The sequence below is a fragment of the Emydura macquarii genome, unplaced genomic scaffold (assembly GCF_026122565.2).
Source record: "Emydura macquarii macquarii isolate MOO-44397 ecotype Brisbane River unplaced genomic scaffold, CSIRO-AGI_Emac_v2 contig_3343, whole genome shotgun sequence".
In the NCBI taxonomy this organism is placed as follows: domain Eukaryota; kingdom Metazoa; phylum Chordata; order Testudines; family Chelidae; genus Emydura; species Emydura macquarii.
The window spans coordinates 4,181,479-4,209,393 of NW_027133480.1; the positions used below are offsets into that span (position 1 = coordinate 4,181,479).

Below are 27,915 nucleotides of genomic sequence, written 5' to 3' on the forward strand. Positions count from 1 at the left end.
TCACAAAGCAACAGCTACATAGGAATCATTCCTTAGTGTGACCCAGAATTTATGTAGTTGTGCAAAACCAGGATCACTTACTACACAAATAACTTGTGCAAGTCGAGATAATAATATAGCCAAAGATGACATATAGTTGGTCACCTAAGTGAAATTAGAACTACATCTACTGGAGGTGATTTCAAGTGTATTGCCAGCTTGCTTTTAGAACATTTATTGAAAATTATATCTTGGTTTTGTAATGGCTGGTCAAAGATTAGTGTTCCAATGTGGCCTGCTGCAAATTTGCATGTCTGAGTTGGTGCAGACACTACTTGCTGCCTGGGAGGCAGTGCTATGTCCGAGTTAAATTGTGTGTGTGAAGGGATACTTCTGTGTAGACACTGAGGCCTGGTCTACACTGCTGGCTGCCGTTGACGGGAGATACGCAAGATACGTAGCTTGCGTATCTCCCGTCAATTTACTTACGGTCCCTTACTGCAGCGTCTCCTTTGCTGCACCGACGGGAAATGCCCTCTGGTCAACGCAGTGTTACTTTTTTGTGGGGGGCATGTGGATTTACTGCATCGGCCGGAGAGCACTTCGGGGATCGGTTGAGCGGATTTCCACAGTCTGCTCAATTGATCCTGCTGCACTGATCCGTGCAGCCCCAGCAGCATAGACATACCCTGAGTTTAATTTCACTTACTCATCTTAAATCACTTCTGTGTGAAATGAGCCTTTGGAAAAGCCATGCCCTTTTTTGTTGCCAGTGTCCCCAAACTCCCAAGCCCAAGATTTAGATCACAGTTACACTAGTAAATACACCAGAGCACAAATTATATTTCCATCTCACATACATACACCAGGTGAATATTTTGCCTTCATTTAAATCATTATAACATCTTTTACCCAGGCAATATATTGAATCCAATATATGTACAACTGGTGATATTTCTTAAAGAATAATATGTCTGTACTTGAATTCTGGGTAATTTAATCTAGGGGAGGAAACACTCATCTCTACCTCAGTTGTAAACTGTTATCTTCTGATAATACCTATGCAATCCCAAGAATAAATATTCTAAAGAGGTGCTTGAAAGAAAAGTTTCATCTGTTCATGTATCAGGAAATTTGAAAGTGGTACAAAAGAGGGATATTGTTTCTCAGGTATATTTGGGGACATAATCCATCTTTGTGAATACATGCATCAGACATTCTAAAATCACATATACACTTGTATATAATGGGAAAAATCTGTATAATTATTTATTGTATGGTGAAATGTATACAGCATACAAATAAACTAGAAAATAGAGCTGGTCAGTGGGTTGTTTTTTGTTTTTTTTGACCAAAAATTTTTTATGGGAAAATGCCAATTTGTCAAAACTGAAATTTTCACAAAAAAGGTTTAGTTTTGCTGAATTTTTCAACTTCAACTGTTTTGACAATTTCAACGTTTTTTCAGTTTGACGTTTTTTCCAGTTCTAAATTACCTTTCTGTTTAGAAATTTAAGCTAATTATAATAAAAAATATAAATGGTCAAATTCGAAACAAAATATTTTGAAATTATTAAAATAAATTGTTTCGATTGACGAAAACAAAATTTTTTTGAAAGGGGACTTTTTTTATTTGTGAACATTTGAGGTTTTGACTTTTTGTCTTGATTTGGGATGGGAAAATATTTGATATCTCAAATTTTTGAGGAATGGGAAAATAATTTCCTGTCCAACTGTACTGAAGAATATATACATTGAGGGGTAGATTTTTTGCTTAGTGCCCAGCAAGTTACTTGAACTGTGGAGCCACTCTGCAGATGTTATTCCAATCGGCTGCATCCCTGTGGCCTTGGCAACATAGTGGGGAGAAGGACCAAAGGAACCACATAGAAGTGGATCTTCAGACACACAGTTCACCTGAACTCCTGTTCTGTACCGCCCCTTGGGTAGCTCCACTGATGCATTACTCCGCAGCGAAGGTCTATTTGTATATCCTGTTTGAACTGTATATCTCTTTTAGAATGCGATCTCTTCCTCTGTGCCTCCCTCTGGATCTGTGAGTGTACAGGTAGTTCTTCCTGGGTGGGCATGAGCCAGGTGTAGGAGCTCCTATTAGGGAGTCTCACCTAAATACACCACAGATCCAGGAACCTGGATTATCTGTTTACTTGTAACACAACACACCATAGACCTTCAATGTGGAACCTGTTGCTGCATGAAGTGATTGAAATCAAGAACTTAACCAGATTCAAAAAGGAATTGGACATTTATATGGGTAACAAGATTGCATAATTGTAATAGTTATTACTAACAAGAAATGTGGAAGTGATATTAAACCTCATGCTTCAGGGCTCAAATTGATCTCTAATAATTAGGGATTAGGATGAGGGCTACTGTGGAGGGGTATGTGTATGTGGAGAGGGAGCAGATTATTTGGTGGTGACCGTTGCTGGAGACGGGATAATGGACAAGGTTGACCTCAGATCTGATCCAGCAATTCAGATTGATCCACAATTTGTGCATTCCTAAAGCCAGAATATACATATCCAATTGACTGGTGCACAGATAACTTTATACCTCTGGTACCTCACTTTGAAAATGGTGTTTAAATGTCATCCACTGACTCCAATAAAGCTTGAAATAGGCAACTGGTTGAGTTTTTCACAGAGTTCTGCTAACTAAGGTTTTGGGTGACTGACTAACCACGTGTGAGATGAATTCATGTCCTTTATGGATGGTTAAAGATGTCAGAGAGAAATTGAGTCCATTATTGAAGAGGCTTGTTAATGCTTCCTTTTGAGGACTAGGTGCCAGCCATGCTTACAGTGGTTGCTCTCATCCACAAAATAACTTTTCAAAAATCCTTAAACAAATAGGTATCCAGCCTGACTTTTTGAGAAGTCGTCTTCATACCCATTGAATTAGAGAGTGGGTCCATGGTTTAACGCTGCCCTCTCTTCCATTTTAAAGGCAGGGTCTGGGAATATTCTACCTGATTTATCTTGATGGGTGGAGCAGCTGCTGGCAGAATCTCCATAAATATTTCTTACAAACTGAGAGCAAAAATGCTTCTTGCTGAAATTCCACCAGATAACATTTTAGAATATTGGAGGAGGAAAAAAAGGAGAATATTCATAAAAAATAATTAGCCCACACTAATTAACTATAATAATATTTTGAATCACTGCCTGGAAATACAGTAGTTTTGGCCCTATGCCAACTATAATATCTAAGGCTGCTGTCTTTCATGTGGCCATGCATCCATTTTGAAATCTGACAGTGATGATCAGTTTTTAAACATTTAATTGCTGCCATTGTTTTATTGAAGGAATTTTATAGCTTAACTTAGTCATCTAATTTCACACAACAGCTGCTATTGATGTCAATGATTTAAGTATTTTAAAAAGGGAAAAATAAATGCTGTTAACTGGAATTTTTTTAGTGTATAACTTATTGCCATGGAAAGGACTAAGAACAAGTTGAACAGTCAACCCCACAGAAACATTCATTTCAGTAGTCAAATATGCTCTGTATTTTGCCAAGTATCCCAGGCTGTCACATCTGCCATCACCACCTGTGATAATTTTCTTCCTCTTTTGCACTAAATAATCAATTACAAGATTCTATTTTCCCTCCACACACACTCATTTATAACAACTGGCTCAACTGATGCTGATAATGCCAGCAAGAGGACATAGTAGCATAGGCTTTTTTTTTTTTTTTTAGCATAATAATGGTCAGTGTGGCACTCCATAAAAAGCTGCATATTTGTTTCTATCAGGTGTGTCATCAATGATAAATGACCCAGCATGCATAGATGAGGATTTACTGAATAATCAGAAGGATTACAATTTGTGATGTACAATCATGTGTGTTTTCATTTTAAGCCCTGGACTCTGATAATACCAAATGAGTAAATTTGCAGAATCCTTATTCCTGGTGATGATGGATGAACCAAAAACAGCCCATCTTAACTCTCCTATCTTGGACTGTGTTTTCTAGGGCTGGCAGATAGGAAAAAGCAAAACAAAATATTGTTTAACTGGCAAATGGAGCAAAATTGATCTGGAATCACAGAGAGGGGGAGAGAGAGAGAGACAATGAACTTGGAATCCCACAATGCATTGTTTGAGGGACAATTGCAGAAGAGAACTGCACTTTAAGGGTTAAGGGATGGATGAAATGAATTTAAAAATTCTGAATATGCCAAATATCATATATATGTACTCTGCCATCAGTAGCTAATAATTATGGCTGATGTTTGTCATGCCAGGTATTCAGCTTGTTCTTATTGTTACAGATCATAACAGTTGCTATCAACGACAGACCTGAGTTAGGAACTCATTGATCAGGGATCGAGTCTTAGACCCAGCAGAGCCAATTTGTTCCTAATTATGCCTGGCTCAGCCAGTGATGTTTAAACCAGCATAGGTCAGATACTCTCCCTCTACCCAACACTCAGAGAAGAGAAGGAACCCTTAAAGTGCATCTACCGTCTTCTGAGGAAGGAGCCTCCCCAGTAGCAGACAAGACAAGAAGTCTTCCAGCCCCACTAGTCTTCTCTGATGCAGAAGTTCTCAGACCTGGTGTTCTTTTTCTCTGTCTTGTGTTGAAGATACAGGAAATTCCCTTCCCTGTGGTCTTCATGAGTGGAGAGTGAAGATCTCAGCAACTTCTGTCACCAGAGTTACCAGGGGAGATAAGTGAAATTCCCAGCAGCAGTGGCCTTCAGAGAAGAGAAATCCAGAGAACAGAAAGGCCAAGACTTGGAGCAGAGGCAGATGTTCATATTTGAAATTTGGCCTCCTTATATGAATATTCTGAATACATATAGGAGTCTATTTATGATGTATTCGGTAAAAGGCAATGCACTGCTGAAAGTGTGGGTTTTGGATGATGATGTTCTGTCCAATTGTGAGTATCAGGTTTTTTATGAGGCTTTTTCCAGAAGTTAGTGGGGAATTTATTCTAGTGTTCTAAAGAATGTCCATTTAAGAATGTGTTCTGATTACTTAAACTTCCATTGCAATTTCAGTAGATTACAGTAGTAATATTCAATATATTCCAGAAATGGAAATGGAATATTTGCTGTTTTAACCACTACCATACTCCACCCTAGAAGTGGCTACGTTTTAGGGATGGATGAATCAATCCATCCTCAAATATAGTTTGTAAAATTTTTTATTCATTTGGGTTGAGAGGCACTATATGAATATAATTGTTTTCCATGGCAAATTTATGACTGATACTCTGCTTAGAAGAGTAATAATAGTTTGCCGTCTGCTGAAAGAACTTGGTTTTATCAACTGGACTAATCTTTTGTATACAGACAGTCTCAGCTTCCAGCAAATAAGAAGAATTTCAGTGGTGATGCCTGTCTCTTTGGTACAAAATATAAAAGTGGGTTTTGGCATTATTTACATCATTCTGAGATCTACCAGGATTCTGAATTAATTCAAAGGGCAGATACAGGTTTAGGTTGTGATTTTTGTTAGATATATTTCTAACAGAAAATAGAAAACTATTTAGGGAACAGTATTCTAATAAGGGCAAAATCTAAAAATATAGAGGCTGAAACTTGCCATGTTTGAGTTCCTTTAAAATAGTGACATGTCTTATAAATATATTTTATTTATTTTTTTATAATCTTATAAATAAAATGTTGAGTGAGAAAATAGATGTATTTACCATACATGGGACCAGGATCTTAGCCAGCAAAGGTCTCTCTAAATAGCAGAGGTAAAGAAAGCTTGGGATTTGTCCAGTAAACTTCTAAATCTTTAACTAATAGAATTTTATTTATACATTACGTAACATGTATGATAGATATGCCTCTGTATATCCTAAATAATATTGGGTTTGATGTATCAGGCAATTGTCCAAAATACAAAAACTGCGCTTTAACCAGAGCATTCTGTTACAGCTATTAATTCTTAACCTTTGGATTCTTACTCTTCTGGGTTTCTATGTTAATTTCTGATCAGAACTGGTCAGAATTTTTGTGACAAAATGTCTTTTGTCAGAAAATGTTGATTTGTTGAAATTGAAACAATTTCCAAGGAAGAGTTGGTTCTAAAGAACGTCACACTTTAAAAAAATGTTTAAAAGGTTGAATATTATCAGAATGGGACATTTTAATATTTTTGAATAAAAAGTTTTTAGATTTCAATTCAAAATGTTAGTTTATTTATAATTTTAAAACTGGTAAAAAGGGGTAACAATTATTAAACCAAAATGTTTCATTTGACTCAATCCAAAACTTTTATTCAGATTATTGGTCCATGAAAATTTTTGAGATTTTCAACTTTGCCCCATTTCAGGATGGAAACCTCTTCTCCACCCCCAAACTGTTGAGGGACAGGAAAACCATTTCCTGCCCAGTTCTACTTCTGATATCTATTTTAGGAACACAACAATCTAAACTCAAAGGTGAAAAAGCCCTGAAGAAGTTTGGCTAATTTGGATCAACTCAGTTGTTCTTTGAAATTATAGTGTAGGGTCAAATTCTGCCTCATGAACTTGGCACTTAATTCTGTTGGTGTTAATGAGAGTTTCAGTTTTGTAACTGAGGTCAGAATTTGGCCCAACAATATAGGTATTTAACAATAATTTTGCATCTGAAGATAAAAAGACTGAAATCAATAGTGCCTAACTGATATTTGGGAGTGTTGATTTGTGCTCTTTGTTCATGCTTAGAAAACGATAATTGAATTTGCCTGGTGGAAAGAGCAGTCAAATGGGAATGTCTTAAATTGTGCAAAACTCTTGTTTTCTCGCTAGGATTAAGTTTATCCTCAGTATACGGAATTTGCATTTGCTCCAGATTACATTTTGCATTAGTGATTGTATCGTAGTTTGCTCACATGTCATGTTCTCTATCGTCTTGGATACCTCCAGGACTGTGGGTACCTTATTCTCTACAACGAATATGCTGTTCAAGTTCTGAGAACCTTTTAAGCCTCCCCTGAGGGAGTCAGAAAGGGCTTTGTTGCATATTCACCTAGGGGAATTCTTCATCAGAATACAGTTAACAGGCTGAATCCTTCTGGGTTTCACATTCAGATTAAAGACTTTTTTTTTTTTTTTTTTGCCACTTTAGAGAAATAAGGCATAGTGAACACACTTTATTTACAGCACTTTGTGTGCCATGTAATATACATTCTTTAAAGAATTAAAGAAGAGGCAGGCCTATTTTAAGAATTGTATGACCTAAGTATACTGAACTTTGGGGATTCACTTCATTTTTCATGTCCATAGTAGTCTGTTAAAACCAAATGCCCTGTAACCACTATATGGTTATTCCATACAAGTTCCCCAAAATTAGTTTGCATAGTTCTAGCGGAAGATACTTTGTTTACTGCAGTTATCAAAACCCGATAGAATCAAAGCCAATAATTACTAAGGGTGTGATCAATTCCTTGTCTGGCTCATTTACTTTCCTCTGAGCCAGGGCTCTGGTAAGAGATTTTAGGAATGCAGTCCTGCTGCTGTATCTAACAGCACTGGGCTGCATTAGTAGGAGCATTGCCAGCAGTGATTATTCCCCTCTATTCGGCACTGGTGAGGCCACATTTGGAGCACTGTGTCCAGTTTTGGGCCCCTACTATAGGAAGGATGTGGACAAATTGAAGAGAGTCCTGTGGAGGGCAACGAAAATGATTAGGGGGCTTGAGCACACAACTTACGAGGAGAGGCTGAGGGAACCAGGCTTGTTTAGTCTGCAGAAGAGAAGAATGAGGGGGGATTTGATAGCAGCCTTCAACTACCTGAAGGGGGTGTTCCAGGGAGGATGGAGTTAGGCTGTTCTCAGTGGTGGCAGATGACAGTACAAGGAGCAATGGTCTCAAGTTGCAGTGGGGGAGGTCTAAGTTGGATATTAGAAAAACTTTTTCACTAGGAGGGTAGTGAAGCACTGGAATGAGTTATCTAGAAAGGTGGTGGAATCTCCATCCTTAGAGGTTGTTAAGGCCTGGCTTGACAAAGCTCTGACTGGGGTGATTTAGTTGGCCCCGACTGGGATGATTTTGCCCTTCGTTGAGCAAGAGGTTGGACTAGATGACCTCCTGAGGTCCCTTCCAACACTAACATTCTATGATTCTATGACCCCTCCCATATAAAATGTACCACATTCAGTGCAAATATTCACACGTGAAAGATTAACTTTCACTTTCTGTGAGCATTAGTGTGAATAAAAATCAATGCGTAGAATGCTCATAGGCAGGAAGCACACAAAGAGTGTGAGCATGGCTGAAGGGAGTACTTTTGAATTTGGAAAAATGCTCATAAAAAATATTGTGGCATTCACCTAGTGCTAGTGCAAATCAAGTCAGTTCATCCGCTGCTCTAACATTCCTCATATTTCAGTGTTCCTTCATTTTCAGTGCTTTAGTTGTCATATTGTTGAGTAAAATTGTTGTTCTCCTTCATACTATCTTTAAACTATTTGTGTTAATGTGATTTATGTATTTGGATTACTTGTGAAGTGTTCCAGAAATTCTAAACTGATCGTTGTAGTCAAATGCAAGTCTGATAAAGCATTGGATGCACTATTACAAGACAGATAGGAGATCGCTTCCCTTGAAGTGCAGAGACCATTTTCAGAAATGTGAAGACACTGCTTCTAGACATTCATACACATTGTTCGCACTTATTTAACTTCTCCTGAATTACATTCACCATAATCAAGTTAACTTAAAATGTGTTTAAACTGCTAATGCACTGGGTCATTGATTTTAACAATGTTCTTACTACTACATTTAATTATTGTACAAGCTGTTATTTAAGATCACATTTCAGATGGAGGAATGTAATAATGCATTCTTAGTTTGTAATAAATGAAACAACCTTCTAATGTTCTGTGAGAGACTTTTTAACAAAGGAGCTTTCTACAGTAGAGAGGCAGAGAAGAGACGGAGGCATGCAAATAGCCAGTCATGCAGGGTACACGACAGCTTAGCAATGAAGTGCAATGTCAAATGACAAATATACAGTACAAAGGTGCCATAGACATTGTCACTAATGCATTAAACACCCTGTACATGCATCTGTACCATTGATTTCAAGAAGAGAGAGAACACACCAACCAAACAGTGCTGAGTAGGATAGTATTGAAAAATCCAGATCTGGCAAATGATATTAAAGAACTGCAGATCTGCCTGTATGTGGCTTGTTTCAGACTGAGGAAGGAACTGCCCCTTGAGAAGGCAAAAGGAAAGCTGCAACTGGGATGGGGGTCAAGAAGGGATCAGGACACTTTGTAGGGAGGTGGAGGATATTTGCAGCATAGAGGAAAGCAAGAGCATGTGTGGAAGATTTTCCATGCGGTCTGGCTATAAGGATCAGCTAGGAGTGGTATAGGAGAGGGACTGGAAATGCAGACAGTCTCCTAAATGGGGCTTCCCAACTGTCACTATATGAAGTCTCCGGTTGCTCTTCCCACCAGTCTCCCAAGAGATCCTCTCCTTTAGCCCATTGTAAAGTCCTTCAGTCCCTCCTCATAGCCTACAATAAGCGCGCAAAAAAAAATTAACATTCAAAAAAAGCATTTGGAGGAGGAGAAAATGTTCAAGTCTTCATCTTACTGAAGCAGGGATCTGAACAGAATAACAAGAGGTAAAATGAGTTCTAGCTATGCTTTCAGAGTGAGGCAGACGGGAATTATTTGACTATGGTGTTGTCAACAGCTAGCATCATCTATTGGAACATAGTACAGAGGAAGCGGAACACCAGCCAGATGAGAGGAAATGAACAGGTAGAATGTATTTGATTTAAAAGAGAAACATCTCAAACTACCATTAATCAGTATGTCAGTTTGTCCCATTAACTTTTTTTGCCACTCATAAGTCATACTTTAGTGATGGATTAACCCTTTCTGTTTCCCTGGGGTGAGACTAAAAATATTGTCTCCCTTCCCAGACTCCTCCATTGGAGGGCAACAAATCAGCAACCCAACTCATCAAGGCTGCTTATAGCTCTTGAACTAAATTCAGAAAGCCAACAAAACTGATTGGAAACCATGTCAAAGGGACTAAAGAGCATTCAGTGGGCCATAGAAAAACACATGACTAAGTCATATTGTCAAGACAAAGGTAACATTTTATGAATATTAAGCTGACTGCTGCACCTCAGTGCTGTAAAAATGCTCTTCGGTGCTGACAAGCACATCTCAGCACTTTAAAACACCCTTCTGTAGTGATGGATGCTCTATATATAACATGGCATCCGCTCATTCAACCAGATGCCAGCTTAAAGCCAAATCAATGGAGTACTGGATCAGCAACAAAGTGATTAAGGCTTCTTTCAAAGGGCTCCAGTATCTTAATATAAATGTGAAGGAGCCCCAGGAATGTGGGGAGAGGAGGATAATTGTAGGCACAGAACAGCTGTCTGGGAGAGAGGGGCAAATTGCTAGCTGAATAACTAGGCTGTGTATTGGGGATTTCCTCTCTTCAGCCTGAGGAGCAGTTTAAAAAGAGGTAGGTCTGAAGCTGTTACTGTGGACTCTGTGGTGACTCCTGCAGACTAGAGCTGATTGCAAATACCTGAGTTTTAAAAATTATGACTACTTGTTTTTGCAGAAATTGTTTGTGATTCCCCCTTCTCTACCCTTGTTGTGGGCCAGTTTATATAGTTGTTGAGGGTTTTATTTTTAATTAAAAATGTCAGTGAAAAGTTTTAATGAAAAACTTCAAACATTTCCCTCAGATATTTTTTGGCCACCTCTACTGCAGAGCTGCTGACTCTATCTTTCCCCATAGAGTGATAGTTTTCAGATCCTCCTGTGTGTCTTTGGGAAACTCCCTAACTTATAGAGACATTCCCATCATTGGCTGCCCTTCCACGGAAGAACTGCTCCTTGTGCTGATGGACATTCAGTTTCTGCCTCCTAGCTAGCTGATGGGAAACACTGTGCTGAGAGTTGGCTTGGAGGCAGCCACTCCAACCAGCTCTGCAACTGCTACTCAGGCTTCTCCCTCTCTCAGTGAGGGGTTTGGGTGGAGGGAGGAGTGGGGTGATCCTTCCAGCTCTGCTGGCTGCACTTCATCCTCTAACTCGGGAGGGTAAAATGGTAATGTAAGTTCCTCCCACTTCTGTTGCACTCCTTTCCCCCTCAGGCTTAATCAGGGAGAAGATCTGCTGCTACAACCCGTCTTGCCTACTGAGATTTAAAGGTTAGCGGGGAGGACCTGTTTCTTACACAATGAAATGGTTGGGGAGAGTTGCAATAGGAATGATTCAGGGAGTTAGTTTTGCACTGAAGTTGGTTGGAGGAAGTGATGGTGCTCTTTTTGTTTTTCATTCTACAATGAGCTTGGTTGGGTTTTTTTTTGTGTTAATTATTTTTGCATGAAGTTGAGTGGTTTTATTTTTGCAGTGGAGTTGGTTTGTATTTTGAGAGAGTTCTCTCCCCTCTATGAAGCGGCTTGGCTGCCTTTTTTTGTTTTTCAGCAAAGCTGGTTTTGAGGGACTGGTTTGAAATGTTGATGTTGCAAGTGGGGGTATGTAATGTTTTAAAAGGAGAGGTTGGCAAGTGGAAGTAAGGAGATGCTCAAATGTCTTAGTCTCCTCCCTTGGACTGTTTCCCATTCTCAGTAGCTCAAGGTAGATTTATTCAAATTTATTATGTAGATTTTATATAATTCCAATAGCTCTCATATTCAGAATTTCTAATTCTGTAAAATTCTGAGAATGTTGACAAGTATGTGCTACATCAACCTTGACAAGGGAGAATGGTGTGTAGCTCTAAATAACCCTAGATCCATACATACAAAAAAGACAGACTGAGGGAAATATAATATGCTGGGTGCAGGGAACCTCCCCGACAGAGCACAAAGTTATAGCCTTAACCCTATTTTCCCATGGATCAGTGTAGGGGAAGGAACAAAGCTGTGTTTCTGCTCATAAGAAGGCAATCAAGTTGATCTCTGATTTACGCGTTTGGGGCTAGTTGCCCCCATATGGTCTTTTAAAGGTTAATTTAATAACAAAATATGTACTTGGAAAAAGCTGTTTAGGGGGTTTGTATATAGGGTATTCTTTTTTACCTAATTCCATCTCCACTCACATATACACACACACTGAAAAATATCTTCACTTGGAAGTAGGCAGCCCATCTCTGCCTTAAATATGAAGAAACTAAAATGAGAGGAATGGGCTGTTTATCCCACAGAGTTTTTTGTTTGTTTTTAAGTTTATATTGCCATGGGAAGAGCGATACAGCATATGTATGATATGAGCCTCTTTTCATTTCTAGATTACATTAATATCATAAACACAGAGGGAATCAATGCTGTCATAAGAGTGCACGATTCCTTTCAAAAATATCAGGGTGAGGCTGAACAGTTTCATATACATGGTTTTAGGCTCTTTTTAAATGCCAGGCACTGCTGAAAAGTAAGTTATTTCTTATCCAGCCTGCAATGAGAAACATTTTTAAGATTGCTGCCTATAATTAAGCATCGAGTCTTAGAAAATACTTAGTACAGCAAGGAGCACTAGGAAAGCCAAAATGATTTCATCTGTGTGACACATTTTACGGAGTATCAGTTCCACATGAGCCCCAAAATAACCTTTTATGTCCATATTTTCCAGGAGGAGTCATCTCACATATTTAACTAATCCTATATTTATTCACTTAAATTTAAACTAACTGAGGACAGAATTTGCCCACTGTGCTTAAGTTTTTCATGCAAATTTTCCATTTCTCTTCAATGAATTTTACCTTACCCAAATCCTGCTGTCCTCACTCTGCCAAAACAATCAAAGGAAAACAAAGGAAAAGCCATATCATTCTTATACAGGCAAAACTCCCATTGACTTCATTGATTTCTGAGAGTATTATAGATGGCCTTTTATAGTTTGTGGTTTTTGTTTTTATAATTTTGGGTGTGTGTGTGTGTGTGTGTGTGTGTGTGTGTGTGTGTGTGTGTGTGTGTGTGTGTGTGTGTGTGTAAAATGCTGTCCAGAGTGTGTGTTTGATTAAATTAGAACATTAATTAAAAATACCAAATCTTTTTTAGTGGAAGAATATCTTAATTTGAATCAATAGGGACTTTGTTTTCAAAGTTTATTTCAAAGTTCAAGTTAATTATTCTGAATGATTATCTAATTAATTACATGTCTATTTGTTCAGTTACACTGTGCGGGTGTGAGTGGAGAGAGAGTGTTTGCTATAATTTAACAAAGAAGTAGGGTCACTGAAAGAAACTAAAATGATCTCTGCAAGATATTTTCTGCTGATCTGTAGTTTTTAATCTTAATGCAAGTTCTCTCTCACCAGCCAACCACCACATAGCTCTCATCCTGTTTAATAGGACTGGTGGTTTAAAAAAGTATTGCACAGTATTTTATTACCACAGGTAGAGATTGTCAATGGTCCTCTTTGGAAGTTACATGGCTATATGAATGATTTAAAAACATATGTCAATGGGCTTTTATGTAAAAGGACTCCTGTTGTGATTAGTTGATTATACATCTTTTCAACTTCCAATGAACTTTTTAATGACTTTCTTTCTTTCTTTCTTTCTTTCTGTGGCCCATTTGATTCTAAATCATAGAAACAGTATTGCCAACCCCATATGTTTAAAAAATCATGAGTTATCCTCTAATATATCATGAAAGTTGCTTAAAATTATGAGAGTAAAAATAATAATTTTGAGGGTTTTTTATATGAAACTTATTGGTTTAGGTGTTAAGGATCCACAATTCTTAAGCATTTCTTTGCAACATGAAGGATAGAAACATACTTTTTGAGCTAAGCTGAGGTTCTCACACAATCCTATGATTCCAGGAGCTAGAGATATATGAAAAATACGAAATTACGTAAGACTCAAGATAAAATTGTGAGATTTGGCAAAATGGAAAAGACCTATGTGATAGTGTGGTTCATAGCCCTGGAGAGGAGGGATACAATTTCCATAATATACATATGCTAGAGGATAGTGTGAGTATTAAATGGAAAACAGATACTGTCCTACACTAAGTTAGTTTGATACATCAACCATCATTGCTGTGTTCCTAGTTATAAATCAAGTTAGCATTTCTTCTACTGGATGAAAAGAAATCTCAGCTTAGTCAGATTTCTTCTGGTTGTTAATTGGAAAGTAGAAAAAACTGCTGGAGTTCTGAGATGAAATCTTGGCCCCACTGAAGTCAATGGCAAATCTCCAATGGACTTCCAAGGGGTCAAGATTTCACCTCTGTAGACCAACAAAGTCAGCACTAGAAACAGCTCAGTCCTCACCACCAGGTGTCACTGTTGTCCCATGAGACTTTTCTGTCACAAGATCTGTGGGCTTGTGCATGATTTGAATTGCTTAAGTAAGAGAACATGGAGAGGATGCTTTTCCAGACCTTCATTTTCCTATATTAAAATAACCCCCACAAACAAACAAACAACCTCCCAGACCCACTTCCAGCAGTTTATAAAGTATAGTGTATCAGTAAACTTTAACTATATCCTAACTGAAGACTCTCCCTGCTTTTTTTTGGTATTAAAGACAAACTTGCAACTTGCACTGAAAGTTTAAAAAAAACTTTAATGTTTTTTAGCATTATTTTTTGTATATATCAAATCCAAAGAAAGGATTATAAACAGTTTAAAAGCTTTAACATTTAAACATTATTCATCAGAGGCACTTTTGAATACCCAGATGATTATGAGAATGGACAAGGTTCTATTTAATTTCAGAAAGCTTCCTGAACCTTCTAATTTTTTTCCTCATGCATTGATGTTTGGTGCATATGAAAGAATTTCTCAAGGGGTTTTTCCAAGGGTTTCACAGGAAGTAAAGCAGATTGGGTGAAGTAAAAATACTGACTTAAGTTCTTTCTGTATTTTTGGTGGTAGGAAACTGACTTCTGCATTATCTCACAAACACATAGAAAACTTAAAAAGGGAAAATTATGCAGAAAAACATAAATTATGTAGATGATGGAAAGCCTATGCAAAACATGATATGTGCACATAATAGCATATTTCCCTAGGGTCTAATTGCATCCTTTGGGTACCTTTTGAAGCATCTGAATATTCAGAAGAAAGCAAATGTATTGAAATTTTAAAAAATCACAAAAATAAGGTTGATAAAATGATGTATGCTGTAATGGAAAATCACCGTTCAGCCATTTTGTTAAATTTGACCAAAGTCTAAAATATAATAAACTAGAACAGCCAGTATGATATGGCATAGGAATATGATTCATAGTTTCAGCCTCTGAACTTTCAATTACCTTTCTTCTTCCAGCTGCACAACTCTTGCAGGATGCTATGGTCTTAGAACAGTAGAATGACCTTTGCAATTAGGACTGTGAATCTAAATTTTTGTGTAATAAATGGTATGCAGGCAATTTATTTTCTGTTCAGTAGTTCAAGTTTAGTTAAGGCATGGAAACACTGAGACAATCACTTTGCATGGTTCTAAGTGGACACGGTGGATGAGATCTGATGTCAGAAGTCCTCATAATAATATCTAGTCTCTTACTGAAGCTTCTCTGGAATCTTGTAGAGCAAATTGACGGGTACTTCTTTGCATTAGGAAGTGGATAATCTTCAGTTAATCAAAATGCTCCTAGACCAATTACAGCTGCCATCAGTAATCTCCTACCCATTGGGATGAATTTGTAAGCTTACAAGAAACTTATGATCACTGACCAAAATCTAAATATATTCATCTGTCTTTGAAAAGACTTTGCTGCTTTGAACTCCCAAGTCAGAAGGTAAAGTAAAACCATCAGGAATTCTTGCTAAGCTACATTTTAACATTTTTCTAGTCAGGAGGTTATCATGGTTGTTCTTCATTAAATGCTATTTCATCAAAGGCAGAGTCAAAGGCCCTAATCACATCTCATTGGGGTTACTTTGAGAGTCAAGAGGTGTTTTTTTATCATCTCTTTGATGTTACTAACTGGGGAATACAGGTTAACCATTTTAAAAAGTATCTATTGGGTTGAGAATCAGGTAAGTATTTTCAGTAGTTTGTACCTGCATATAGATTATGTAATTTTAGCTCAAGCGTATATGGACCCTTGTTTGAAGAACAAGCCAATTCGAAGATTGAGCTATCAGTAGGTTTGAGTTCGCCCAATAAAAATCTGGAGAGAAGCTCAGGTTATTGGTCAGTATGCCAGAAGTGACTGTGTCAAATTCCCAAGCATCTGCTATGGCTATAATTTATGTTTCTGAGTTTATGTAGCTATGCGGGGCATGGAGCTGGATACAAAAAAAGTATCCGATTCAGAAGAACCTTTAATAAACAGACCATATTAAATCTTGCTGTAGGTGGGAACAACTGAAAAGATCTTAACTGAGTCGTCTCTGTTTGCGCTAAAAGCTGATATTGGTCTCAGCTGTCTGTAGCAGTGGACTAGCTGAAATTTAGCACATCTTTAAGCCAAATCCTAATTCTAAAGTTAATGGCAATATGATGATTGACATCAATGCAGAGAGATATTGGGCCATAGACACTGGCAGAAATATGTGACTGATTAAGAAAAAAAGAGTGGCAAGGCATCAGCCTGTTCAAAACAAATGATTATTTATTAGTCAACAGGAATACAGAAATAAGAAAAATGGGTTGAAATATCAAAGGCCAATACTTTTGAATCTAGCCAGGGATCTTTATTGGTTTAGGGCCCTCCCTCTCTAGGCTTGGGTTTGAGGAAAAATAAATCTGCTAAGTAGGCAGGTGGGCACTTTCCAATTAATAGCTCCCCCATTATTCAATTGAAAATAATTGGTATTTTCTCTGGAGATACCTTACTTTATCATTGTGTCATTTTCTGTTTGTTTCTCCATAAGAACCTCCATGCAATCAGATAGAATATTATCACATAGGTAAACTGAGGCACATATAATATTCATAGAAATTATACAGAAATCTCCCATGTTCTGCACACCTACAAATCCAGACGTATGCCTGAGCTTTCTTTTAGTGGGGTTGTGTGTTTGTATATGTATATGTGAGAGAGAGACACAAATAAGAGATTTTCTGAATATGTAGGTATGCATATATTTAAATTCTAGGCACTTGAAGTTATAGACTTAAAGGTGCCATTGTGTGTGTGTTTGTGTGTGTACAATGGCACCATTATGTATATAAATAAAATAGTATTTTGTTTATCCTTGTATATTTCTAGCACTTAGAGAATGGCTTTTTAAGCTCATATTTTCTAGCCTCTGTAATTTTCTACATTCTCTGTAATATACTGAAAATCTCTTATTTCTGATACATTGTAGGCTGTACTGCCTTTTTTTTTTTTTTTTTGTTAGCTTTGATTATCAGTGAAGCAGGTGAGGATTGTTTTGTTATTTTGATTCTCAGAGGATTTGAGATCCAGTTATTTCCTGAATGTGTTGTAGGGCCAGTACCCATTTATAAGAGAAAGGATGATTGCTTATCAATACAAAGAAAAAGAGCTTTGTCAAATCTGAAGTTTTGTTTTTTATAACAAATATTTTTATTTTCTTTGCCTGGCAAAATTGCAAGGGTGATAACAGTAGGCAAAGAAAACAAAACATCAAGATGATTCAGGATATTAAAAATAACTGTATGGGACTCTCAAATAAATTTGATACTCTTCAAAACAACAGGTCTTTTTGTTTTTGTTTGTTTTTGGGGTTTTTTGGGGGGCAGGAGAGGAACGATAATGGAAGGAAACAAACTGGTTTATGATAAATTCATTAAAGTTTGTAGGAGTTAGCTTTCTTTAATGGGTAGTAGTAGATGCAATCCACTTAATTACATACTTTCTGTAATCATCTGCCTGGGTGTGAAATGCAACATTGTTCAGAGAGACTGTACAAGGCCTTATGTACCACTGAAACCCCAAAGAGCCGTAAGTGGGACATAGACCTGGTGCAAGTGCTCTGCCTCTGTGAACTTCAACCTGTCCATGGCACAAAAATATTCTGTTGGCAATTCTTTTTCTCCAGAGTGGCCTAACTGGATTAACTGCTGAGTCAGATCAGAAATGAGGTGCAGTGTCAGAGCTGTGTCAGGATATTTGTACAGCACCTGCCTCCCTGTTACAATACCAGGCTCCTGTTGATACTGTCATTAATATTCAACATCTATTTTGATTGTGCATAAAAGTCACAATCAGGTTGATTCCAGTCGTACTAGGTGCTGTACAGACACACAAAAAGCGACAGTCCCTACCCCAAAGAGCTAAGTATCAAGAGGCCTATTTACATTTAATTTGCACTAAATAGCTATGCTTGAGGGTATATAACATCATCTTCAGTGCACAGCAATACCACCGCACCCCACTCCCCTTTTTTTAAAGGATATATCTCTGTATGGGTATTTCAGAGTTATAGAAGTATGGGTGTTAGTAAGTAAGAGTTTTCAGATACTTGCTAGTGCTTTTAGAATTTAGTTGTACATGCCTTTTAAAATGAAATGTCTCAGGACACTTGTCTTTAATATTGACCAGTTTGGGGGGATTTATGTTCACCTTTTCGAGCTAACAATTACAACAAATAAAATCCAAAGCACTGAAAAATGACTAGTAGTTTTTGTGTGTGTGTGTGTGTGTGTGTGTGTGTGTTTCCAGTGCATACAGTAGTGTATATTCAGTGCCCTCATAAGCCATTGGGCTAATAGTCTGTGCATTAAACTGTAATGGCTCTTCCAATATACCCAATGGAGAAACTCTGAGTTAGATGTAAAACTGGTCTGAGCCCAGCTCATGGTCCCCTACCCTGGGAACACACTCAGTACATCTTTGGTCAGAGTAAGATCTTTTTGTTTAAACCCCTCCTGAAAATGCCTATCTTTCTTGATGTTTGCAAGAAGTGAGTCAATAATAATCTTTATAATAATAACAAACAAGCAAATCCTTCTAATTTAACTATCTAACTCTGTAGATACACACCTAAAATGAGTAACCAGGTGATCTTTCTTTCTTTCTTATAACTCTTAGCATATTTCTGGCCACTGTAAAAAGTATTAAAAATGTCAATGAAGAAGAGGGCAGCTGGAATCAACTATGTACAGCTGACCTTCTGCTCTTTCATTTGCAAGCCTTAAATCTCAGAACACTTTAAGGGTAAACAATGTAATAGTGGTGCGAGGAGAAAGGACTTATCTTTGTTTCTTACAGAACTCTAAAATATACAATCTCACAAATGACTGTGAAGTGGGAAACATGAGCTCTGCATAAAGAAGTAAGAAGGTTTGGAGCCTTATTATTTTTATTAATAATAATCATTATTTTGGGAAGAGTGAATGCTCAAATAATTATTTTGTTTTCCATTCTTGGCCTCTTCATGATTGCATCAGTTTGTTTTTCTCGGGAGAAAGCATTAGAGGGTAGGGGAAAGTGTGTGTGTGTGTGTGTGTGTGTGTGTGTGTGTGTGTGTGTGTGTGTGTGTGTGTGTGTGAGAAGAATAGGGACATACGGGAGTGGTATTGCTGAGTTTAAACACTTTTCTGTCGTGGAGCATCCAAGTGTCCATCCATCTACAAATTAATTGTAATTATTAATGTGAGTGATGTCTTGAGTTTCTTGCAAGAATATGGGGATGCAGAAATGTTCTGGAGCAAGTAAAAAAAATGGACAGTGTGTTTGTAGCTAGGGATAAATTTGGCTAGCTAGCTCCCATGTTTTCAGTGCCATGCCATTCTCAATGGAAGGACAAGAGCATACTGGGTTTTCACATAAGTGTCCAATGAGTCACACTGGCTTTATATAAAAAAAGCACTACTAGCATAAGAATGTTAGTGCACAATTAGAAAACATATAACTTAAACAAATGTGATCTCTCCTAAATCCTTGACAGCACCACCCATAAATCAAGGAATTTCAACATTAAAGTGGAAGCTGCATCTTTTAACAACTTTATTGGATATAATAACTTATGTGATAATATATAATATGTGATAACTACACTGTGGTGTATTATGGATAGAGTTTTACCCCTATCTTTGCATTACATGGCTCTTGTTGAGTTAAAATGGACCATCAGGATAGGTTGTATTTGTAGATTAATTAGGAGTTAATAAAAACTGATAAACTCCCACTTCGACAAAAAGGAGATGGCATAATGTATGCACTGCCATCCTTCAAGTCAGGGATAGTGTAAAAACCTGATCCTGCAGTCTTTACATGTGTCAGACTCAGTAGAAAAAAGGACTGCATCATTCTGATAAATTCTACATCAACTTTCATGCACTATTCTGCACTCCATATTGTGCCAAGCAGTCAATGTTCAACAAATAGGGATGATGATAATCCAGGACCATTACTAGGTACTTATATCTTTATACCTTCTCAAGTGTACATAGTGCTTTTCTGAATTTATAAACCTGGATTAATCCCTATCTCTAAGGGATGTCTTCCTGGGCATGCGGTAGAGAAAATGGCTGTCTTTACAGAGCCAATTTATTGCAGGGCCTTCCTTGATCTTTCTTTCCATTTTTTCATATTGCCAGAGATACCTTCTTGTCCTCATCTGAGGCTCCATCCAATGCCTGCCAAGTCACTGAAAAGGTTTCCGTTAATTTTAATGGGTGTTGGGTCAAGTTGTTGGAGATGTTTGCATCTCCTGGCAAATGGCCTATTGTTGAAATCTTCTTAACAATATCTTCTTACTTAGGGAATATGTCCCCATTGTACCCTTCATAAATGGACCAAATTCATTCTTGTGTAAGCGGGGTCTGCATTACCTCTCTCCTGACATCTAGCAATGCACTGGGGAAAAAGACTTCAGATGGAGACCACAGACTCAATTACTCTGCCTAGGTGTTCAGCAGACAGACCTGCTTTGCTAAAGTGATCAGTTTTGTCTGGTGTTGGGTTACAATTCTCTTTAGAATGTACTATGTAGAATGACTATCTTCACCACATAACTGACTCAGTGAGGGACAATCCACTATTATGGACATACCTACTCCCCATTAACCGCATCCCATGTAGCCCCTGCAATAAGTGATGTTCCCAAATTACTGATCGCTTCTACTGTTATCCCTCATACCTATTACCCCCCGTCCAGGATACCGCAGATTATCCTCTCATTCTACTCCCTGACTCTCAACCAAACTCTGTACCCGCTGATAATCTGTACATTATGCCTGGATGCCCAGAAACTATTCCATTTAAATTCTAACTGACCATTTTTTTTAAACATTATCTTCAATAAAATTTTTAAATTTGACAGCAGGGGGAATGAAATGTTAATCTTATTGTATTAGCAAAAGGCAGCAGAAATGTACTTAGCATGCCCTGATGGAGGGTGTCACCCTAAACTGAACCTCACTTGCTAAGCAGGGGGTAGGGTTGCCAAATGCTGGTGAAAGAGGGAGTGGGGTGGGGACAGGTGTGAACTCTACCTAAAGAGTCCTAGACACTATTTGACTCTCCAATGTTTGTTTAAAGTGTTAAAGATCATTGGACTCAACTGAGGTTCATTGTTTCTGTTCAGTTTTTGCTAGAGCTGAAACTACCGATGAGCAGGCCTATGGGCTAAGTCTGAGACCTGGTATGGGGACACTGTTGCAGTGAAAGACAACAAAGAGGCACCAGCACAGAGGTTCTGTGTTAGTCAGTGAAATCAATAAGAGCTGGACTAAATGGGGAAAACTTCAGGAGATGGCATCACAGAAATGGCAACAAGTGGCTAGTGGCGGCAGAGAGAACACCATTAGCGAGCCGCGAACAGCAGCAGTGATGAGCAGCAGCAGAGACAACAGTGAGAGCAGCAGCAAGCCAGTTACAGAGGTGGTGGCAACAGCGGAGGCATTGTTTGGCACCTCCCCCCCCTTCACGAGTTGGAGGTGAACCCACATGAATACATAGCGGAACTCTGTGTCTTTGCTGACTGAGGACAACCAACTGTGAGTGGGGTGAAGGGAAAGGGAAGTGGTGTGCTAGAGGGACATTTGTTTGGACTTTCACACCGCAAGGTGACAAATTGAGGCGAAGGACTCTGCCCAACTTACTGTGAATTGGGTGTTTGCTTATGGTTACATGCTTTTGAATATGGTTGTGGTGTTTCCCAATTTAATGCTGGGCTCCCTTTCCCTTTTTAATAGAAATGTTCTTTTATTATACACAGACTCAGTACTTGCAAATGGGAAAGTGTTGCCTCTCATAGGCATCCAGGGGTGGTGTCTTCTTTTCCCAGATTGTTAAGAGGAACCCCTAGATATTGAACCTGGCTCTGCTTGCTGCTGACTGCGCCTGCCAGCAGGGTTACACGTGGAATAACTGGACTTGAGTCATCCAGCACATTGGTGTCTGAGTCTTTGGATCTTTGGAGCCTATCCCATTCTAATGCATCTCTTTTAATTTGAATACAACTGGAGGTTGCTAAAATATGTTAATCTTGTATACCAAGATCTGACCAAGAGAAAACTACATCTCTTAGCAACCTTCATCTGTATTTAAAGAAGGAGCCTGTGGGTATGATTTTTGTATTGGTTTCTCTGAGTTGTTCAGTAATGATGACAGCCTTGGTTTATTAGTTCCCTGATTTTTGGGGGGAAGGTTTAAATAGTGAGTATACCACTTCTCCCATTAATTTTTGGTGATGTACACACATTGTTATTCCTGGCAGATATGGAATTTTGCATTTTGTAAATGTTAAGGGTAGCTGAATTTGCAGGCAAGCTATGTGTGAAATACTGTCAATTTTATGACTTCATGGCAGTGATTACAACTGTGTCACATGTCCCTCTAGAGCTACACCATGAATCTGGGTAGAATGAATTCCAAAAAACGGTGAGTAAAAAGTACTGCCATCTTAAAAATAAAAGAGTAAATTATGCTGTTTGCATTTATAATGTATCTTGGCTGAATGTTATTGTTACGTATTTTCACAACTTTTAGACCTGTGGTAGCTAATGTGATCTGCTGATGGAAAAGCACTATGTAACAGCTAGGTATTATTGTTTAATGTCAGTATCTTCAAAGCCGCTGGGCATATATTTTGAGTCAAAATGGAAGTCTGATACTGATACAGTATTGAATATACATGTCACTAATAAAATTGGTGCCTTCTTTTAGAAATGGAATTTGGTTAAGACCAACTGGCAAAATTTAAATAGCTTGTCAGCTATTGCTGCTTTGTTCAGGCTATGGTGATATAGCATCAAACTCATCTTTTCATAGGCTGAATAGGATGTATATTTAATTAAATTGGTTGATTGTGTTCAGGACTGGCTGAACTAACTTAGATAAAATAAAATCCCCAAACTCATCTTTGTATTCTCTAAATTCCTACTCTGAATTTCTTCCTTTATGATTTAGTGATAGGATAAATTTTGATAAAGCCCTTCTCATACATCACAAAACCAGTTGATCGGAACACTCCTCTTTCTGATGTGAAAAGCACCTCATAGGTCCATATCCTTATCCATATCTATATCCCTGTGGACTGTTCCTGAGGCCAGCATCACTGGCTCACTTAGGAGGCTCACTCCGATGGAGGTGGCGTAAAGCCACGCTAATGGCTCGTATACTACTGCCTCCCTTACACTGATGTAGGGAGCATGACTGGAGGAAAGGGGCTATTGCTGGAGTTATCACCTACTCTCTGCTTATCTCAAGCTGCCGTGTTGATCTCTTGGGAATGCTGGCAAAATGTCATAATTGGGGCTCTAGTTTCATGAGCAGTGCAGGCCAGTTTTGTGTGCCCCTTCTCGAGCTGTTCTGAACACTGTTTGGGCATATCCAATGTTATGGGTCTCGTACACATGCATGTGTTTAATATATACAGTTTGCATTACCTTGCAAGTATATTGTGTTCTCTGGTTTATTTGGCAGTAGAACTGTGTTTTGCATTTAAATGCAGGCTCACACCAAATGGAGTCATGCACTACAAACTTCCAGGAAATAAATCCTGAACTTAATTTGTATCTGGTTCTGAATATAAATCAAATATAAAACAGAAGCTGAACAGGAAATGGCAGGAAAAACAGAAGGAAGCTTATGTATTCTGAGAGTAATCTGCAAACATGGAAGATAAATTCAGCATATCTAATCTGGAGAAATTGTTTAGTGAGGTACTATAGGAAGTGGGGTTAGATCTAGAGCTGGGTGAAACTTTTCATCCAAAACTTTTTTCAGTGGAAAATGCAGATTTGGGAATACAACCAAATTAAAAAAAAAACAAACAAACAAAAAAAAAGCTTTATTTTGACTCTTTTAAAATGAAAATTTTTGATTTTTTTTTTTTAGTTCAAAATGAATTTTCTTTTAATATTTAATGTTTTTAAAACAAATGTTCAAAGTCAAAATAAAAAGATTCATTTAGGGTTAAATGAGATGTTCAACCCAAAATTGTTTTCTTTTACTTTTCAGTTTGTCCATTTTTAAAACTTTTTTTTTTTTGGTTCATCCTAAATTGATGGGTTTTTTTCAATGCTTCAGAATTGCCAGCAAATTGAAAAAATTGTTATTTGCTCAGCACTAGGTAGGTCCCATTTTTATCTAACATCTTCTTCAATAATGATCTCAAAGAAGGAATAAAGAGCGTAATAGCAAAACTCACAGAAGATATGAAATTGAGAGAGGTTTTAAACACTAATGAGGACAGTAAAGAAATAGAGATGGACCCAGAGAGCTTAGAAGAACAATTAAAAGAAATAAATTGAGTTTTAACCTGGCGAAAATGCAAGTGACTTCATCTGATGAAAAATCATTACAAATACCAGTAATACTGAGGTTTTGGCAATAGTGGACAATAACACAATGAGTTTGCAATGCAGAAAAGTAGCGGAAACTTACAGTTGTGTGATGCATGTCAAATGCTTCACATTGCAGAGCTGGCAGGTACTGGTAAAAGTCCCTCTCTAAATCGGATATTCTGGGCACCAGAAGAATATTGACAAATTGGAAGGAGTTCAGAGAAGAGGAGAAAAAAAAAAAAAAGAAAGAATTATGGAAGTGGAGGCGGAGGTCTGTCTTCTGAGGAAAGATAATAAGAATGATATCTAACTAAATGAAGAAGGTAAAGAATTAAGTCTTCAAATATTTGAGAGAGTAATTATCTGTGTGTGTGTGTGTGTGTATGTGTGCGCGGAGAGAAGAATCATAACTAGGAGTAATGGATGAAATTAAGAAAGCAAGGACTTAGGTTGACTGTAAAGAACAACTTTTTGATAAGGAATTTTTTTTTAAAGATGTGAAATAGCCTCTAACTAAAGGGAATCTATTACTTGTGCCATTTAAAATGAAGCCCCAACTTTGTGTCCTATTAAAAAGCTAGACTGGACAAAGCACTATAAAATCGATTTGTAGAGAACGAATCCTTTATTGATAGTATGTTGGTCTAGATGGCTTAATGGATATTTTCTAACTTTTAATTTATGATTCTGTGCTGGAAAGGATGCAAAATGCAATTTTTGATGTTTCATACCCACAAATATGAACCAACCTGATTAAAGAAGTCTTGCAATATTTCTTGCTATAAAAGGTTGCTGTCACCCTTGTCCAGTGCTGCTTTGTAGAAGAAAGTGAAAAGGGCTGGTAGGAGGAGGAAGGATTGTTAAAGAGAATATTGAAAATGTACTGCATAATGTAAGGGAAATAGAAAACCACATCGTATAGCTCCTATATCATGTGTGTCAACATTTCAAATAGGGAGGAACCGAGGAATTACAGGGACAGAGAAATACACACTGAATATATTTATCTAAATTCCAAGCCAATAAAACAGACACTTCTAGTCTGATAAGCCAATGTTACATATTACAGGGACTAGGAAATCCACAGTGCATCAACGCCTATATGTGGAAGATTAATGCAAAATAAAAGATCACTCATTAGCTCCACCACCCACCCATCTGCTGACCAACCTCATCTGCTACTGCTTCAGCAAGCACTATGGCTCCATGCTTGGTAAAAGGGATGGGTATTATTAATCAGGTACAGTAGGAGATGCTGAACATTTGTGGCCCTGCAGAGACTGGTGTTGCTGTTGTCTGCAGTGAAGATTACAGAGAGAAGGCTATCTGCTGCCAGTCATAAATTTTACCAAAAGAAAAAAGAGAGCTGGTGTTTTTGTGACACTCCTAGGAAGCAAAAATTCAGTAGCTTTGCACAGCTCTGCTCCCAGTATTATTCTTTGCGATTAGGCTAATGAGCCCTGAATCTTACAGGTACAGTGTGCTGTGATACCCACAGGGGTTGGGATCTTCATCAGACAATTAGGTCTCTCCCTCTGTGCAAACATTTTATAATAAATAATAAGTAGTCTTAATACAGTTTTGAAGCTGGTCGGCATAGTCATTTGCCTGCACAGCTCCTAAGTTAAAGTAAGTTTGCATATACAGACTTGTTTGCCATACGTTTGCTTGGTATTCAATATGAATGTTTTATTAAAGTAAATGTTTAGATTTTTTTAATACATTTTGATTTTTTGTTAACTTCAAAGGCTGGATGCATTAAGGTTATATTTATGTTGCCCAGATCCAAATATTGTACAAATTGTGGTTTCATCTCAATTCAAACTAAATACAGTAGCTGCCCTTAAAAGGTCAGCATCTACCAACAGTTAATGCAAAGTGGTATCTGAGCTAGCACAGTTATTGCCCTCTACTTAAAATATGTGTATATAAAATATGTATAAAGATTAATACAACTGTATCATGTAGTTTTTAAAAAAAATCCTCCATACTAATTCTGAATCTTTTTCAAGATTTCCATCTGGTTTTGCAATGTTTTTATTTTGGTTTCCTCTTGTTCTGTGACCAGCTGGCCTGCTCTGTTCCGTCCTGGTGATATAGTGTGTAGGTGGTATGCACAGTAATAACCTATTTGGCCAAGTGTGGAATGAAGTTGGCCAGGTCTCATCCCTGCAATATTTTTGATAATCACTTATTCTCTGCTACATTCATAGAGAGCAATTTAGGGCTCCTCTGTCAAAAGCATCAACGCCACTTGGTTAACTGTTTGATTTTAATTGATTTCTTTCTTTTTTAAACCAGTTCCTGACCCAAATTCTCATTTGCCAAAGTAAATCCCCTTCCAGTTAAAAAAGCCAGAATGAACAGATGTCTTGCACTGTGTCCTATAAATAAACAGACTTGGGCCTTGGTAGATCACAATGAACAGCAAATTCCAGAGCTGAGAGTTTCCACCAACAAAGGTGTTTCTGGAAAGGACAAATGCTGGGTGTTCTCTATAACTAGGTTCAAGATATGCATGGAAACTTTGGGCTACCACATACACGTTGGGCCTATACTGCTCGTAGCTGGAGACCGTGGTTCCATTACAGGAGAGGATTCTTTGCCGTCCTTGCAGCGGTGAAGGTACTGCTTTTCTTGAATAAGCATTTTTTTTATACTTCTCTTGACATCGATAATCCCATTAATTATCATCTGGAGTCTAGTTTCCTTGTTGTTTTTGTTGGGGGTGGACAGAGGATGTGAGGAAGAGTTATAGGGAAGGTGGTTTCAACACAATTCTGCAATTGCTGGAGTCCTCATATTTCCTTGACCCTTGCCAATCTGGCTTTAGGACCTGGCCTGTAAGGACGTTGTCCTATTTCCCTGACTGATGAACTGCTGCCAGTAGAGAAAAATTCAGGTGCTCACTCAGATCAAAGAGAATCAATCAGTCACCTGTGAGAGTTTTGACCACAAATTGTGCTGACATGGCTGCAGAGCCAGGCCCTACATGGAGCTGCTCTTTTGCTACAAAGCTCTCTTGTCTGGCATACCAAAGGTTACCAGTCTGATACCCTCCTACTGAATGTGTGTAATGCTGTAAAGGGAGCTATTGAGGTGGCATGTTCTGTGTGGTTTCTATGTGGAAAGTGCTCCATTCCATGTTATATTTTCATTGGAGAACCCAGCTGGTACAGTTGCTGTGCATTCCAAATGTATTGTCAGGATTGGACTGGGATGAAAGTGAACTGCCTGCAGTTTAACCCAGATAAGTCTGAGACTATTGTGGTAGCTTGAGAACAATGATGATATCTGTTCTCTCATTAGG

At 38.0% G+C, this 27,915-nt stretch overlaps 1 long non-coding RNA gene across 2 annotated transcripts in view; it reads left to right on the forward strand.

Annotated features, from left to right (window-relative positions):
- Positions 1–25,043, forward strand: part of LOC137143552 (uncharacterized) — a 39,298-nt gene extending 14,255 nt beyond the window's left edge. The window contains exons 2-4 of one of the 2 annotated variants that reach the window (XR_010917197.1): positions 21,401–21,812; positions 22,658–22,698; positions 24,742–25,043. This is a non-coding gene — a long non-coding RNA (uncharacterized lncRNA). Of the gene's footprint in view, positions 1–21,400; positions 21,813–22,657; positions 23,168–24,741 lie in introns of those variants that run through there. The other variant, XR_010917196.1, reaches the window with a different exon arrangement.
- Positions 25,044–27,915: the final 2,872 nt, after the last annotated feature.